Source organism: Furipterus horrens, unplaced genomic scaffold (assembly GCF_987537825.1).
Source record: "Furipterus horrens unplaced genomic scaffold, mFurHor1.1.pri manual_scaffold_9, whole genome shotgun sequence".
Taxonomy (NCBI): domain Eukaryota; kingdom Metazoa; phylum Chordata; class Mammalia; order Chiroptera; family Furipteridae; genus Furipterus; species Furipterus horrens.
The window spans coordinates 55,867,515-55,881,886 of record NW_028327179.1 but is presented as its reverse complement, the minus strand read 5'-3'; the positions used below and the strand labels follow the sequence as shown (position 1 = coordinate 55,881,886).

Here is a 14,372-nt window from a genome sequence, read left to right as displayed (position 1 = left end):
TCTGAGGGCAGGAGAGATAAGCAGTGAGGTGTGAAAATGGGGTGTATACCTCCCTTCTTCCTACACCTTTTGTGCTATTCAGGCCTTGAACAGATCGGATGATATCCACCAATATGGGGGAGGGCAGTCTGCTTTACTGAATCCACTGATTCAAATTCTAATCTCATCTGAAAATGCCCTCACAAACCAACCCAAGAAATGTTTAGTTTGGACACCCCATGACCAGTGAGTTCAACACGTTAACCATCACACATGTGTTTAATGTATTTGTTTAGTTTAAGTGAGTAACTTGTGTGGATATCTAGAACCAACTACACATTTAGGTGAGAGAGAACACCTGATATGAAAGTAACATAGATCGGCTCAAAGGATATTGGGTCAAAGGAGAGCACTTTCCCAAGGAAGAACCACCTCCTAATCAAATACTTATTTGTAACACAAGGGCCATTGGCAGTTGAGATCTGAGATGGGAGAAGGATGAAGAGACAAGCAGGGAAGTGTCAGTAAAAGAAAGAATGAGACTCTGTTGGGAATGTCTGAGCTAAACCATCCCAGAAAAATTGCAGAGCATCTGATCACACAGTTGTCTGTCATTTTTCCTTCTCTTCCCAATATACACAAGGATGATAAAAATGATAATAGTCCATTATTGAAAATATGCTACATGCTGGGCACTGTTACTTGCACTTCATACAATATCATTTAATTTTCATATCAACTCTCTGAAGTAGATTCTATTCTCCACATTCCACATAGGAGGAAAATGAATGTCAGGGAGATACAGGGCCAGTCTCCTGTAAGGAAAGGATCCTCAGGTGCATCCTCTGGATAATCATTATATCTGAACCTGTACTCTTCGTTATACTAATCATGAGCCAAATGTGGCTACTCAGAATTAGAATGTGCTATAACCATAAATTACAAACCAGATTTTAAACAACTTATTATGAATAAAGAATGCAAAATATCTCAATTTTTATATTGATTACTGTTTATAATATTATAAATAGAATGAGTTAAAGTATATTATTTCATTTTACCTGTGTCATTTTAATTCTTAATATAGCTACCAGAAAATTTTAAATTACATATGTGGTTCACATTTGTGACTTGCATTATATTTCTATTGAACAGCACTAATCTAGAATTTTATTTGTAGTGAGTCATTAATTACTATAATTATGTATTGTTGCATAATAAATTACCCCTAAATCTAGTGGCTTAAAACAATCATTTCATTATATCTCTTAATTTTGGGGGCCAAGTGTTCAGGCAAAATTGGGTGAGCAATTTCTCTTACACAAGGTGGTGTGCACTGGAATCACTTGGTGGTATCCACATGGCAGCTCGGCTGGTCTGGAGGGCCCAAGCAACTTTACTTATATACCAGGTGCTTTGGGTGGAAGGCTGGGTTTATCTAGGTTTATCTTCCCTTCCTCTCTGTATAATCCCAGACTTCTCCAGGTTTTCTCTCCAGCAGAGTAGTCAGACTTTTGGACCTTTCAGTCTCCAAAGTGAGTGTTTCAGGGACAGGAAATGAAGGTTACCAGTCTCTTAAGGCCTGCTCCTAGAAATTGGCGATGTTGCCTCTGTGTTCTATTGGTTGGAGCTGTCACAAATTCCACCAATAGTGAATGGCTTGGGAATATAGATATATTGCTTCGACCTCTCAATGGAGCAGTGTTAAGAAATCTGTGTCCTTCAATTTACCTACTTAATCTAGAGCAGTGGTTCTCAAACTTCAGCTCACATCAGGATCACCTGGCACCTGAATGCTTGTTAAAATATATTATCATGCCCTGGTTGGGTTGTGCAGTTGATTGGAATGTTGTCCCTACACCAAAAGACTGCATGTTCAATTCCTGCTCAAGGCACTTACCTAAGTGTCAGATTTTATTTCAGCCAGTACACGTAGGGAAAGCAACCAATCGATGTTTCTCTCTCACATTGATGTCTCTCTCTCTCTCTCCTTCCCTCCCTCCCTTCCACTCTCTCTAAAATTAATAAACACATTTTTGGATGAGGATTAAAAAAATACATTATCATACTTCCCAGGTGTTGCTACTGGTGGTGGTCTGGGAACTACACTTGGAGTACCAGTGATTCATACATCAATATGACTAAGAGAATTTCCTACCCACTCCCCAACTGTTCCCCTTGAGATCTTTACCCTAAACCATCCCAATGTGTTTCCATGTATTATCATATATCCTATTTATACTATTTAGGGATAGAAGTAAAGCTGCTAGAATATCATACAATTCTTAGACTCAGAAAACAATCAAGGATGTGTTTGTTATTGTGAGGAGCCGAAGCAGACAAGAACTACACGTGGATTGTAAATGTCCTCGTAAATGCTGCCACAAAAGTACCTTATGTGGCAGTATTTTATAGGTATAAATAAATTGCTTACTGTATTTGTTATCTATTGCTGCAAAACATATGATTCTAAAATGTACTGGCTTATAAAAACAAATATTTATTATATCATAGTTTTATGTCAAGAATCTGGGAGCAGATCAGCCAAGTGGTTCTGGCTCAGGGTCTTTCATGAGGCTGTAGTCAGTGTCAGCCACAGCTACAAGAATCTCAAGATTCAGTTGAGAGAGGATCTTCTTCTGAGCTCACTCTATCTCTATTAACAGGTCTCAGAATATCCACTTCCAAGCTCACTCGCATGGCTGTTATAATGTCTCACTTTTTTGCCAGGTGTGCTACCTCATGACATGACACCTTATTGTCTTCACATTGAAGTAATCCAAGAGAGAGCGAAGAAAGAGTGCCCAAGATGCAAGCCACAGTCTTTATGTAACCCAACATTGGCAGTGATATTCCATTGCTCTGCCCTATTCTATTTATAATAAGCCTATAAAAAGGAAGAGTTTACACAGAGGCAGGAATATTAGTAGGCAGGGGCCATTAGAGGTCTTTTTATCTCTGATGTCCATCATATTAAAAGAAACTCAAGGAACACAACATTTGAGTAAGTCGAGTATGACTATACCCTAACTATAACTAATCACAATTCATCTTGGGATTACTATTAGACCCACATAATATGTCCCTGTTGGGGGAGAAAAATAATGTTTCTCACCTTTCTAAGTTTTTCTATCAGAATTAATAATCAAATTAACATGAGATGGATTGATTAGCAGGAGAAAAACAAATTAAAGTTTAATACAGTAACATGTATACCTGCTGTGGAGAGACCCAGAAAAACTGAGCAACTTGCCAAAATGGCAGAAGCCATCACTTTAAATAACTACTTCAGTTAAAAACAAAATAAGATGTTGGGGGCTAGAGAGTCAGTTATGAGAAACTTCAAATAAATTTTACATTTCAGAAGCTAAATTGATATATTACACCATATCTTGTTAAACCAGTCTCAATCTTGAGAACTGTGTCTCATTTCAGGAGGCAGTCTTCAGGTGGGTTCCCAAAGTTAAGCCTATATTGTGCAAGAATTAGGTAATTCATAAGAGGCATTTCTATGGAAACAAAAGAAAACCAAAAGTTAATGTTTATATAAACAAGTTATGATCCAAACTTATGAGTTCTGAAAGAAGGCAGTTGAGAAGATTTTTAAATGTCAGAGTCAAACATTGTTTTCAGTTTGAAAGTCTCTGATGATCTTTCTTCCACAGGCGCAAAGATTATTCATGTATGAGCTGTTGTGGTAATTTATCTAAAGTTTATATCAAGTTGTCTAGTGGTAGTTTGCAGGGCTTTGGAAAAAAGTGAAGTTTTAGTTCTCAATTATTCCAAATCAAAGGATGAAGAAAACTAAAAAATTTAGTTTGGAGAATGCAACCAAGTATTAAGGGAAACCAGAATAATTCTGGATCCAGTCCAGTTCAGAGGTAGAAAACAAAACCTCAAAGACAACTGTACTAGAATCTAATATCCATAAGTATGTATTATAGTTTCTATTGAAACATAATTTTTCTTTCTAAAATCACCCTCATTTTTACCAAAGGTAACCAAATTAAGATTAATTCACTTGGAAAATAATCTTGGCCTGATTATTTATAATAGCAATTGAACATATAGTCTCTGTTAGAACTGTTTTGATGGAATTTTTATAAGTAATCTCCAGATTGAACTTTTAACAGCTTCTCCAGTCTGAGACCAAGCTAAGGACTTGCCATCAGACTGCAACTGCAGTACCTATAGATTTGGGTTACTTCCTTTCTTCTGAGCTTTCCAAAACGTCTCGAGGTTCCTAAAACTTCCAGGGAGTAACCTTCCTTAGTCACCTGGTAAGGTTGCTGGGAACTCTGTAAAAAAAGTACTAGGCTGATTTTTCCAAGGGGATTTTTATTAGCTTACATAACCAATCTAGTTCCTTAAAACTATCTGGGCATATCTGAGTTTAAGCAAATCTCTTTCAAACATGACATTCTAGTCAAGCCTTATTAATATAACCAATTTCCAATTGTCTTGTTACAAGGAGAACAGATTCCTATTGAACTTATGCAGATAACAATGTTGCCATGAAAACAATATTCACTGAGAGTGTCCAAATTCTGGAGGGATAGTATAGAAAAGATAAATGTTCTTCAGTTCTTTCAGTCCCACATAATGAAGACTTCTTCTCTTTAATGCAGTTTTTTCATTAGTTTTTCTGACCATGCCTGATTATTGAGGGTGATAGGGACAGTGATGATTCTGAGAAGTCTGGAAGGCCTTCATCAGAGCTTGTACAATTTGCTTTAGTGAAATGGGTGCCTCAATCACTAGAGACTGTAGAAGGTATACCCCAAGTGGAAAACACAATTTCTAACAGGTTTTTGGGTTTTTTTTTTTTTTGTTTGTTTTTGCCACTGTACAGGTATTGGCTTTGCAGCAGGGGAAGACTTCAACACATCTGGAAAATATACTTACAACAGTATATATTGATAACCCATACTAAATGGCAATTGAATGAAGCCCAGCTTAAATGCACTATAGTAAATAAAGAATGCAAAAACTGAAAATGGAGTGTTCTAGGGAGCTGGGAAAAAAAAAAAAAAAGCAGCCATCTTGGGTTTCCCATTATCCCAACCATTTATTTAATTTATAGCCATTTTTTAACCATACAATATAATCTAGAAATTTGTCAACACTTATTTGACAAGGAGCCCATGCAATTTAACATACCAAATAGGCCTAACTAGTTTAAAGTTTCTTTTATAAGAAGAGAAAAGGAGACTCTTTGAAATGTCTAGGAATGAACTGCCGGGCAAGATGATGGCATAGGTCAATGTGGTACTCGCCTCCTCCCATAACTACATCGAAATACAGAACAACATCATTCAGAACCACCTGAAATCTGGCTGACGGAAGTCCTACAACTAGAGAATTAAATAAATAGCCATATGGAGACTCACAGGAGGGGTGTGATGTAGAACTGGCTGGTTCCATATCCAAGTGTGCCAAATAAAATTAGGAGGGATATATTGGCTGGTGTGGGCCCCCTGAGGAGCGAGGGGTTCCAGCCCCACATCAGGCCTCTCAACCCAGTGTTCCACTGCCAGGAAGACAAGTTCTCATAACTTATGGCTATAAAAACCAGCAGAGATTGAGGCTGAGTAAGACAGAGGGCTGCTAAAGCCCCAGGCAGTTCTTCTTAAAGGGCCCATACATGGACTTACCTGGACTCACTCCCTCTGAGCTTTAGTGCTGGGGTAGCAGCTTGAAAGTTACCAGAGACATACGGGTAGTCTGGTATCAGGGCAAGAGCTGGGAGTACAGCTTCTGCCACACAGAAGTGTTGGCGGAGGCCACTGTTCCTTTGACGAGCCCACTCCCCACAGAGGCATCAGGCAAGCATCATATCTGAGTCTCCATCAACTTGGCTTACACTGTTTTTCTTGATCTGGTGATTTCCTAAGACCCCACCCCACCCAACTTTCAGGCCCACCCAAGCTGTTTCCAGTGGCTTTTCCATACAAATGACTTACTTGGCTCATGCTTCAGATTTTCCTAAAATCTCTCAAATAGAAGCACCTTGAATCAGTGTACCTTATACTTCTTTCTAAGTGATCCCAGGCCTGGCACTAACAGTAGCCAGCCTTGGTTCATGGCTTGGCCTTTTCTGGACACCTCCAAGCCCAGTACAAGTAGCAGCCATCTGCAGATCACTTTGTAGCTCATGCCAGAGGGGCCCAGGTGGCAGCTGACCTTGGCCTGCACCTCCCCAGAGGCCCCATAGCCAGTACACACAATGGACAGCTTCAGACCATGTTAAAGTACCACCACCCACTCACCTCCACAGCGACATACTCAAAAAGTGGACTCAGTGGGCACCAGAGCCCCTCTGGAGTAAGTCCTGCTCTGTGGGTGGGCCCCTGCACAGCTGGTTCTACATGGTGGTTGGAAGTTGGTGGTTGTAGCCAGTCCTTGCAGCTGATTGGCCTAGGGTTAAATCCTTTCCATTGACATGCCAACAGCAATCAAGGCTCAACTATAAGAGGAGGTGCACACGGCCCACATGAGGTCACAACTCTAGTGCCCGGTTTAGGTGATTGGGGAGGCTATGCCACTGGAACCTACAGAAAGAGATGGAGAGAAACACTGTTGTATGAGAGATACATCAATTCGTTGCCTCTCTCACACCCCCAACTGGGGACCTGGATCGCAACCCAGGCATGTGTCCTGACTGGAAATTGAACCTGGAACCTTTTGGTTTCCAGGCCAATGCTCAGTACAATGAGCCACACCAACCAGGGCACAAAGAAGCATATTTTAAAGTAATGAATTCTATTCCCATTAGTTTCCTAAAAAGGCTATTACACATAATTTAAATATATTGCTACTCATTTCTTTCTGTGCAGCAGGGTTATAGAATGGTTCTATTATATTATTTTAAAGTAAAATTAATAATCATAGTATAATAATGATGGTTCTTATAAGCAAAAAGATCGAGGCGGAAGCAGCGTCAACAGCAGCAACAACGGCCATCTGCCTTCACCTGTAACAAGTGTGGCAGGGATTGTCACTCCCGAGTCGGACTGCACAGCCATTCTCGGCGGTGCAGATAGACTCTCAAGAAGCTACGCCATCGTCTCTCGAGACGGACGGCTGCCAACGACGATATAAGCAAAAATAGAAATAAGCATCCATTTAATTATTGATTAGAGCCATAAAGCATGAAACCAATATTGACTAATAATAGCATTTATTTTTATATGGATCAACATTTTGAACCTATATTTAAAAAAAAAAAAAATTTGCAGAAAGGTGTCCCTTTATTAGGAAAAGAAGTACATTTGACCCTTGAACAACATGAAGGTTAGGGATGCTAATGCCCCATAGTTAAAAACCTGCATATATCATTAACCATTTTATCCCCCACAAACTTAACTATTAATATTCTGCTCTTGACCAGAAGGCTTACCAATAACAAACAGTTGAGTAACACATATTTATGTTATATGTATTATATACTGTATTCTTATAATAAAATAAGCTAGAGAAAAATGGTATTAAAAGTCAACAGAAAAGAAAATACATTTCTAGTGCTGTACATGTTTATTGAAAAAAAATCTGTCTATAATTGGAACCTCACAGTTCAAACATTTATTGTTCAAGAGTCAACTGTAATATTGTTCTGAATACCATATGCCAGGCACTACACCACTATTTAACACATGTTGTTATCTTGTGTCAAAACCCTATAACATAGAAAACTGGGGCTCCAAGATTATAAATGTAGTAGGCAGTTAGACAAAACATGAACAGTTACAGAAGGTCAACAAGGCAGAAAGCCCCAGGTGCCTAGCAATGAGCTATTGTCAAGTGGGACCTCACCCCCAGGGTGACCTTTCCTCCCTTATCATATCACTAGCCATGTCATAGACCCCTTAGAGGAACAGAACAAAGGGGCTGCATAATAGCCTCATACAACTCCCATACAAGCCCTTGTACTACCACTCCCTAAACATGAAGCCCTCAAAACAATGAGATTCTGACCCACATCAAATAATCTTAGGAACAAAGCCTCAGTTCTGTTGACCACATAGATAGAGTTTTGGTCAAAGTAGATATAATATCTAGGCCTCAATTGTGTTTTACTTCCAGACTCAGAAAAGCAGAAAAAACAGAACAATGCCATGCCTGACATCAGGACCAGATGCAAAGACTAATCATCCCCTCCCCTAGAGCTGATCAATCAGTGGAGACCACAACCCTGAAAGGCCACATAGGGAAAAGCTGATGAATATTCTATGAATATTCTATTGAGATCCTCCTCTGGAACCTTGCCTAAGTTCCCCACCAGTAGTCAGGATGGAGGTCAGGATGGACCCAGTGCGATCTCTCTCTCTTTGTCTCTCTGTCTCTCTCTCTCTCTCTCTCTCTCTCTCTCTCTCTCTCTCTCTATCTTTTCTTTTTCCAGGGCAGTGCTCTGCCTGGAGCACAACCACTCCCTTCCCCTCTTTTTTCCCCAGGTGCGTTACCACTACCTTTTTTTCTCTTAAGCTCCATGGGCACTTCATTTGCTCCTGCAACTCTTTTCCTGAGCCTATGCAGACCAGCTGGCTTCTTTCGTGGCTCACTTCTTCTACCTCTGTGACTTTCTACAATAAATAAAGTTTTGCTTGTATTTGAGTCTTGGCTCTGAATTCTTTCTTAGCCAGAAATCAAATACCAATGTTGTTGAACCTAAATCCAATTGCTGGTAATATTCTGGTGCCATTTTGCTGCTAACATAAATACCTCACCCAACATTCCATAGTTACTAAATATTTTTAAATCCAGAATCTCCAAATGACTCCAAAGCTTTTTCATCTAACTATGCTGCCTTATTAACTGGTAAGCACATTGTTTGGCAATTTGATTAATTGAATTTAATTTTAAAGGTAGCATTATTAGAAGCAAAGCATAAGAGCATGTTAATTTTTATATCAGATAAGTAGAGCCCAAGTTGGTAGTTTTGTTACAGAGTGGGGGTGTCCAAAAATCCCCAAAGCCTGCGGGTTGGGGGATGGGAAAAGGAAGCAGCTTTTAAAGATGCCTTCACCTGCCTGTGGCTAGTGGCTAGTGTCTTTGTTACACAAATGGCTTTGATATTTTCAAGGCCCCAAGAAGATGAGAGGGGTTTTGGACCATAGAATGGTACAGAAAGAGCATACTGAGCCTGTGCAGGGTTCGGTAAATGGTCAGAACTGGTTACCACACCCACTGTGTCAGAGAACGCAGTCAGGGGTTTAAAAGGTGGCAGACATTTTAGCTAAGTTCTCCATGTAGTTTTGAGAAGGGAGAATACCATGCAGCTTTGAAAGGGCAAAGGAAGAACCATGCATGATCCAGTGTAACATGGCACATGTTTTCCTGGACTGTTATAGGGAGGCTGATGACATCGTACCTCATATCCTGAAGGAGACAGCTGACAGATAAGGGATGGGGAACTTCTGGGAATGTTTTTGGCTTCTAGCCTTTTGGGGAGCAAGGGAAGTGCTGGGTCCTGTGGAAAAACAGGGCTCTGAGCTGAAGTGCTCACTGTCCTCCCCAGGTTAGAATATTGTAAATAAAGACCTGTTTTCCTCAACACTAGTTGTTGGGTTTTACACCACGGCTCCACGTGAAAGAACCCTCTTTTGTTCTGTAACAGTTTGAATTGTGTTTATTTAGCTTATTTGATACCAGTATTGATTTTAATTATGTAACACCACTTGGTCATATAGGGTGTTCTGAACAAACTTAAGAACAGTCCCACAGGCTCTAATACTGCTATGCTTAGACTACATCCAGATGTCTTCCACCTTTTAAAATTTCTTTTGCTTAATGAATCCATGTCTGGGAAGGTAAATCTAGGAGGTATTTTCAGCTTTCTGGGTACACACTTCTCTTAGTAAGAATCAAATCACATCAATTCTCCTTCAATTCTGAAAATGCTTCCTCTAAGTCACTTGACTACAGGAACTACTCTTTTCCTCCAGATACCACAGGCAGCCACCATAGATTTACCAGCTATCAGTCATTTTCAAGAGGCAGCTCTCTGCAGTTAAGCATAACCTGAATAAGTTAAAGTTTCTATAGTCACTATCATGGGGTTCTAGTTTAGAGATGGAGACAAAGAACATTCTAAGATTAAAGCTCAGTAAGAATAAATGCAAAAAGGAGAACAGCCTGGATGGTGTGTAGGGAAAGCCAATAGCTGTGCTTTGGGGAAATAAATATTACTTGAAAAAAAAGGTAGGAGTTAAGTCTGAAAGAGATATTTTAGGTCAACTTGTACAAAGCTAAGGATATTGAACTCTATTATATAGTTAACAGAAAACAGATAACAGTTTTCTTGAGAAAAAGGGAACAATCAATCCTCACACATTTTCATAAAAAAATAATTTGGTGATGATTGAGAGCAGAAAATTTGAAAATTTTTGAAATCATAGTAAAACCCATTCAATTGAAACCAATCTGTTACAATGGTGAAAAACTGATTATAAAGCAAGTGACATAAGAGTATTTAATGAATAACTCCGCCTATGAAACACAACATATCTAGGCAACAGACAGTAGTTAAAGCAACAAAAATTTCATTATAAAGAACTAACTCAGAATTTTCTATTCTTGAATAATTTTGAATAAAGTGTACCCGGAATGCATGGTGAGGTACAAAACAGACAACTACAACTACAAGGAAGAAGAAGCTCTTGATTTGAGCTCTATACTCTTGATGGACCCACACGGCGGGCCAAAGAGCCTTTGTCAGTTGAGTGATGACACCCATCTGTGTCAGAAAGAGAATCACAACAGTTGTGATTATAATGACAATCATAGAATAGTTCAAGGTAATGAATTCCCTGCGGTTGAGATCTTTGTAGAACTCAAAGCATCGACGTTGTGAGTAACCTGGATCTATGCCATATTGTAAGAAAAATATTGGCAAAAAAATTAGGCTACCTACCATCCAAATAATGGCGCTTAAAACTACTGCATGGTACTTTTGTAACTCTTGCATTTGGATTTTCTTAAAATAGATGAGTAATCGGAGTATGACAATGGTCACATAGAAAACAAAGGTGAAGTACATATGCCAGTATATTATGCTGCTAACCAATCGGCATGTAAAGGATCCAAACGCCCAGATGTCTAGTACATAATAGCTGAGGCGGAATGGAAGGCTGATCAAGAGAATCAAGTGCAGTATTATGATATTAAGAACAATTGTGGCAATCATTGATTGGCTCTTCCTTTTGAACATTAAATATGTCATTAATACTGTTCCAGTAGTACCTCCAAGAAAAACCACACCATAGAGTATTATCAGAATCATCCTGCAGTGTGCGTTGCAGTAGCTTGGGTCTATGTTTGAGATGTTTGACAAGGTGGTTGTATTGATTGATTCCATGTTTCATGACAAAGTGCTTAGAAGATCGTAAGCCCTTAAATAAAAAGTTTTACAAAATTATGATGAATACATTAAAACTTTACAACTACATTAATAGTATTAAGTTTTGCAATCCTAGCCAATTATTTACAAACCTAAAACTGTATATTCAATAAATATTGTCAGAAACTCCACCTGATTACTCAAACATATTGAAGATACAGATATGAGTGAAACAAAATTACAAACATAAATTTTTAATATAAAATGTATAACTGTACATTCAGGCATTCTATTAACATATTTGTCTAAGCTCAAGTACCAAGGCCAGGATCAGTGTGAGACATGCTGGCCTCTAGCATAAAATTTAAGAAATGACCAAAAACTCAGTCATTAAATTAAATAGTATTTAAATGCAATATCTCTTAAAATCAGAATCAATGCAAAAAATTTATGATGGACAAAATTAGAAAATTTTTTAATTGGGTCACTGTACACATAGTGCATATTCATATCAGATCTATAAAGATCATCTTTCCTATTGTCATAAAATCCAATTTGAGATAGTGTAAGAAGGTATATCAGATAACATTTTAAACTATTTTCTGTGAACAATTTTTGAACAAGAGGCAGGATATAATATATATTACCTGCATTCTTTTCTTTCTTCCTAACCCTGAATTTTTCATAAACTGATGTATTACATTTTGGTGAAAAGTCTGGGTTTAAAAGTAGGTTCTATTCAGTTTCTGCGTTTTTTGAGAATGGATGTGTAAAGGGCAGTGTTGTGTAGCAGAAAGAGTGCTGGCAATCTACCATTCTTCAGCTAAGTGCCAACTCTGCCATTTAGTTTTTGTGCAAATGTGCATGGAACTCTAGTTGTGAAATGGGAAAGGTCGTACTGCCTACTTTAAAGGGTTACTAGAAAATTAAATGAGTTAGTGTATTCAAGACAGCTTTATAACTGAAATAAAAAGCCATATAAAAGTTATGGTTGTTAAGGTGAAACAATAAAAACAAAAAGACATTAATATCCTTTCTCCTTACTCTATATAGGGGCAGATACATGGTTATATTACATAAAATTGCTGCTGCATCAGTGAGTATTAATTAATATCTGACAATTTAAAAAATAAACTTTTTCAAACCTTTGACTAGACTGCATGAGACCCAGACTCTTCCCTCAGAAAGCGTCAATGTCCATTTTCCTCATCTATCTCCTGCCCACCTGGCAAAAGCATAAGTTTGAGCATTTGTATCTGAGGGAGAAGTTATTCCACCATGAACATCTAAATATTTTAGCATTTTTATTCTGCTACTACAGAATTTCCTTAGAATAACTTGGTTTTGTTTGTGAAAAACTACATTGGACCTGGCATATTTCATACCCTCAAATAAGATTTTATTGTAACTTAAAAACATAATTATAACTTGCATAACAACCTGAATTCGATGTGCTTAAATATGAATTTAAGCAAAGTACACATACACACACATATTATATATATAAAATATATGATACTTATATGCTTTTGTGTAAAACTGAATATTCAGATGACTTATAAACAGCAAATAAGATACTTAGTTTTAAAATTTTATTAGCCTTCAAGTATAAACAGACAAGATTTAAGTTTGAAATTATTTTAAAGCATTGAAAATCTAAATTATTTACCTGTTCCACAGTTTGAATGGACACATTGAGAAACAGACAGGTTGCACTGCCACTTACTAACTGGCTAATCATGAGATGAATAGTTAACTGTAAAGTTGTCTCTTCAGCTGTAAATATGAAAATGAGAAGATCTATTTTGCCAGACTGTTTTGAGAAGTACATCAGATTGCATCTATAAAGAACATAACAGATTTACTGACATAGAATAGGTCATCAAAGTGTCAATACTACTTCTCCCTCCGTAATATACACTAAGGTCTTTCATAAACACAAGGTCCCATTCTTTTTTAGTTACTTCTCAGAATTGTTCTATGGATATTTAAATATGCAGTGATGAATTGACTAAAAAGGGAGAAGTTGAATCATCACTTTTCTTTTCCCTTGGGCCATTACCCTTATGACCATCACAGCCCCAACATTATTCTTCTAAAACCTGTAATTTCTTTGCTCATTAAAACCAAGCACTGAAATTTCTAGATTTGTTTTCTATGCAGAAACATATTACTACCCAAACTACTTACTGTTAGAATGTACTGGGTCTTGGAGGACCTGAGTGACCACCAGTGCTAAAACAAAGAGGGTCTGTGTCAACTGCCCTGCACCTGATCACAAGGTTCCCTATTAACACAGGCAACAAAGGCATAGCCACTGGCATCATACCAAGGGCTAGTTACACCCCCCCTTAACCCTTCCCCTCTCCCTTCATCATTTCCCAGAGACAAGGGCCATTAGTCTCTTGACAGCCATTCCTAGTCAGAGGACATTGTTCTTTCGCAAATACCTATACCCTGGACTCTGGAGCCAACCAGCACAGAGACCCATCCCCTGCTGATGGTCTGCTCCACACCCTTAAAAACCCCTCTACCCCTTCCCTTGAGGCTGCGGTATATATCTGCTTGAACATCCTTCAATAAAGGCTTTGAACTGATCCACCCAACTCCTCCCTTCTTCTGGGCACAAACCTAACACTTACTTGTTCTTTTCCTCTTATGATTTTCTTCTGGTGGAGGACTCAAAGCACCCTGGTCATTGGTGATCTGCATCAGGGCAGGCAATAAGAGCAGTTTGGTATAATCAAGACTCCACTAATGCCAACAGTCAAGAGAGATCATGGGATGAATGATGAACTGGGGAATAGCTCGATATTTAGACAGAGTTCTGAAGTTAAAAACCAAGATGGAGGACCCTGATAAAAGGATTGAACCACAAACGGATGTTTGTTTCCACAGCAAGTGGTTAAACAGTTTCAATATTATTTCCATAAGTAAAGAGTTTCATTTTTACTATCAATGACTAATCTAGAGGAATATCTCTTACTACTGTGAAAAACTTAGTTCTTTTTAAAATGCTTTTTCTTATCACACTTGTATGTTTTACCCAAAATGTTTC

General features: G+C 38.3%; 1 long non-coding RNA gene across 1 annotated transcript; it reads right to left on the bottom strand.

The window, feature by feature from the left end:
• Nucleotides 1-6,119: 6,119 nt before the first annotated feature.
• Nucleotides 6,120-14,120, bottom strand: LOC150001795 (uncharacterized). The gene is made up of 3 exons (XR_016512949.1): nucleotides 13,957-14,120; nucleotides 12,984-13,090; nucleotides 6,120-6,530 (listed from the first exon to the last, which is right to left on the bottom strand). It is a non-coding gene; the product is annotated as an uncharacterized LOC150001795 (long non-coding RNA).
• Nucleotides 14,121-14,372: the final 252 nt, after the last annotated feature.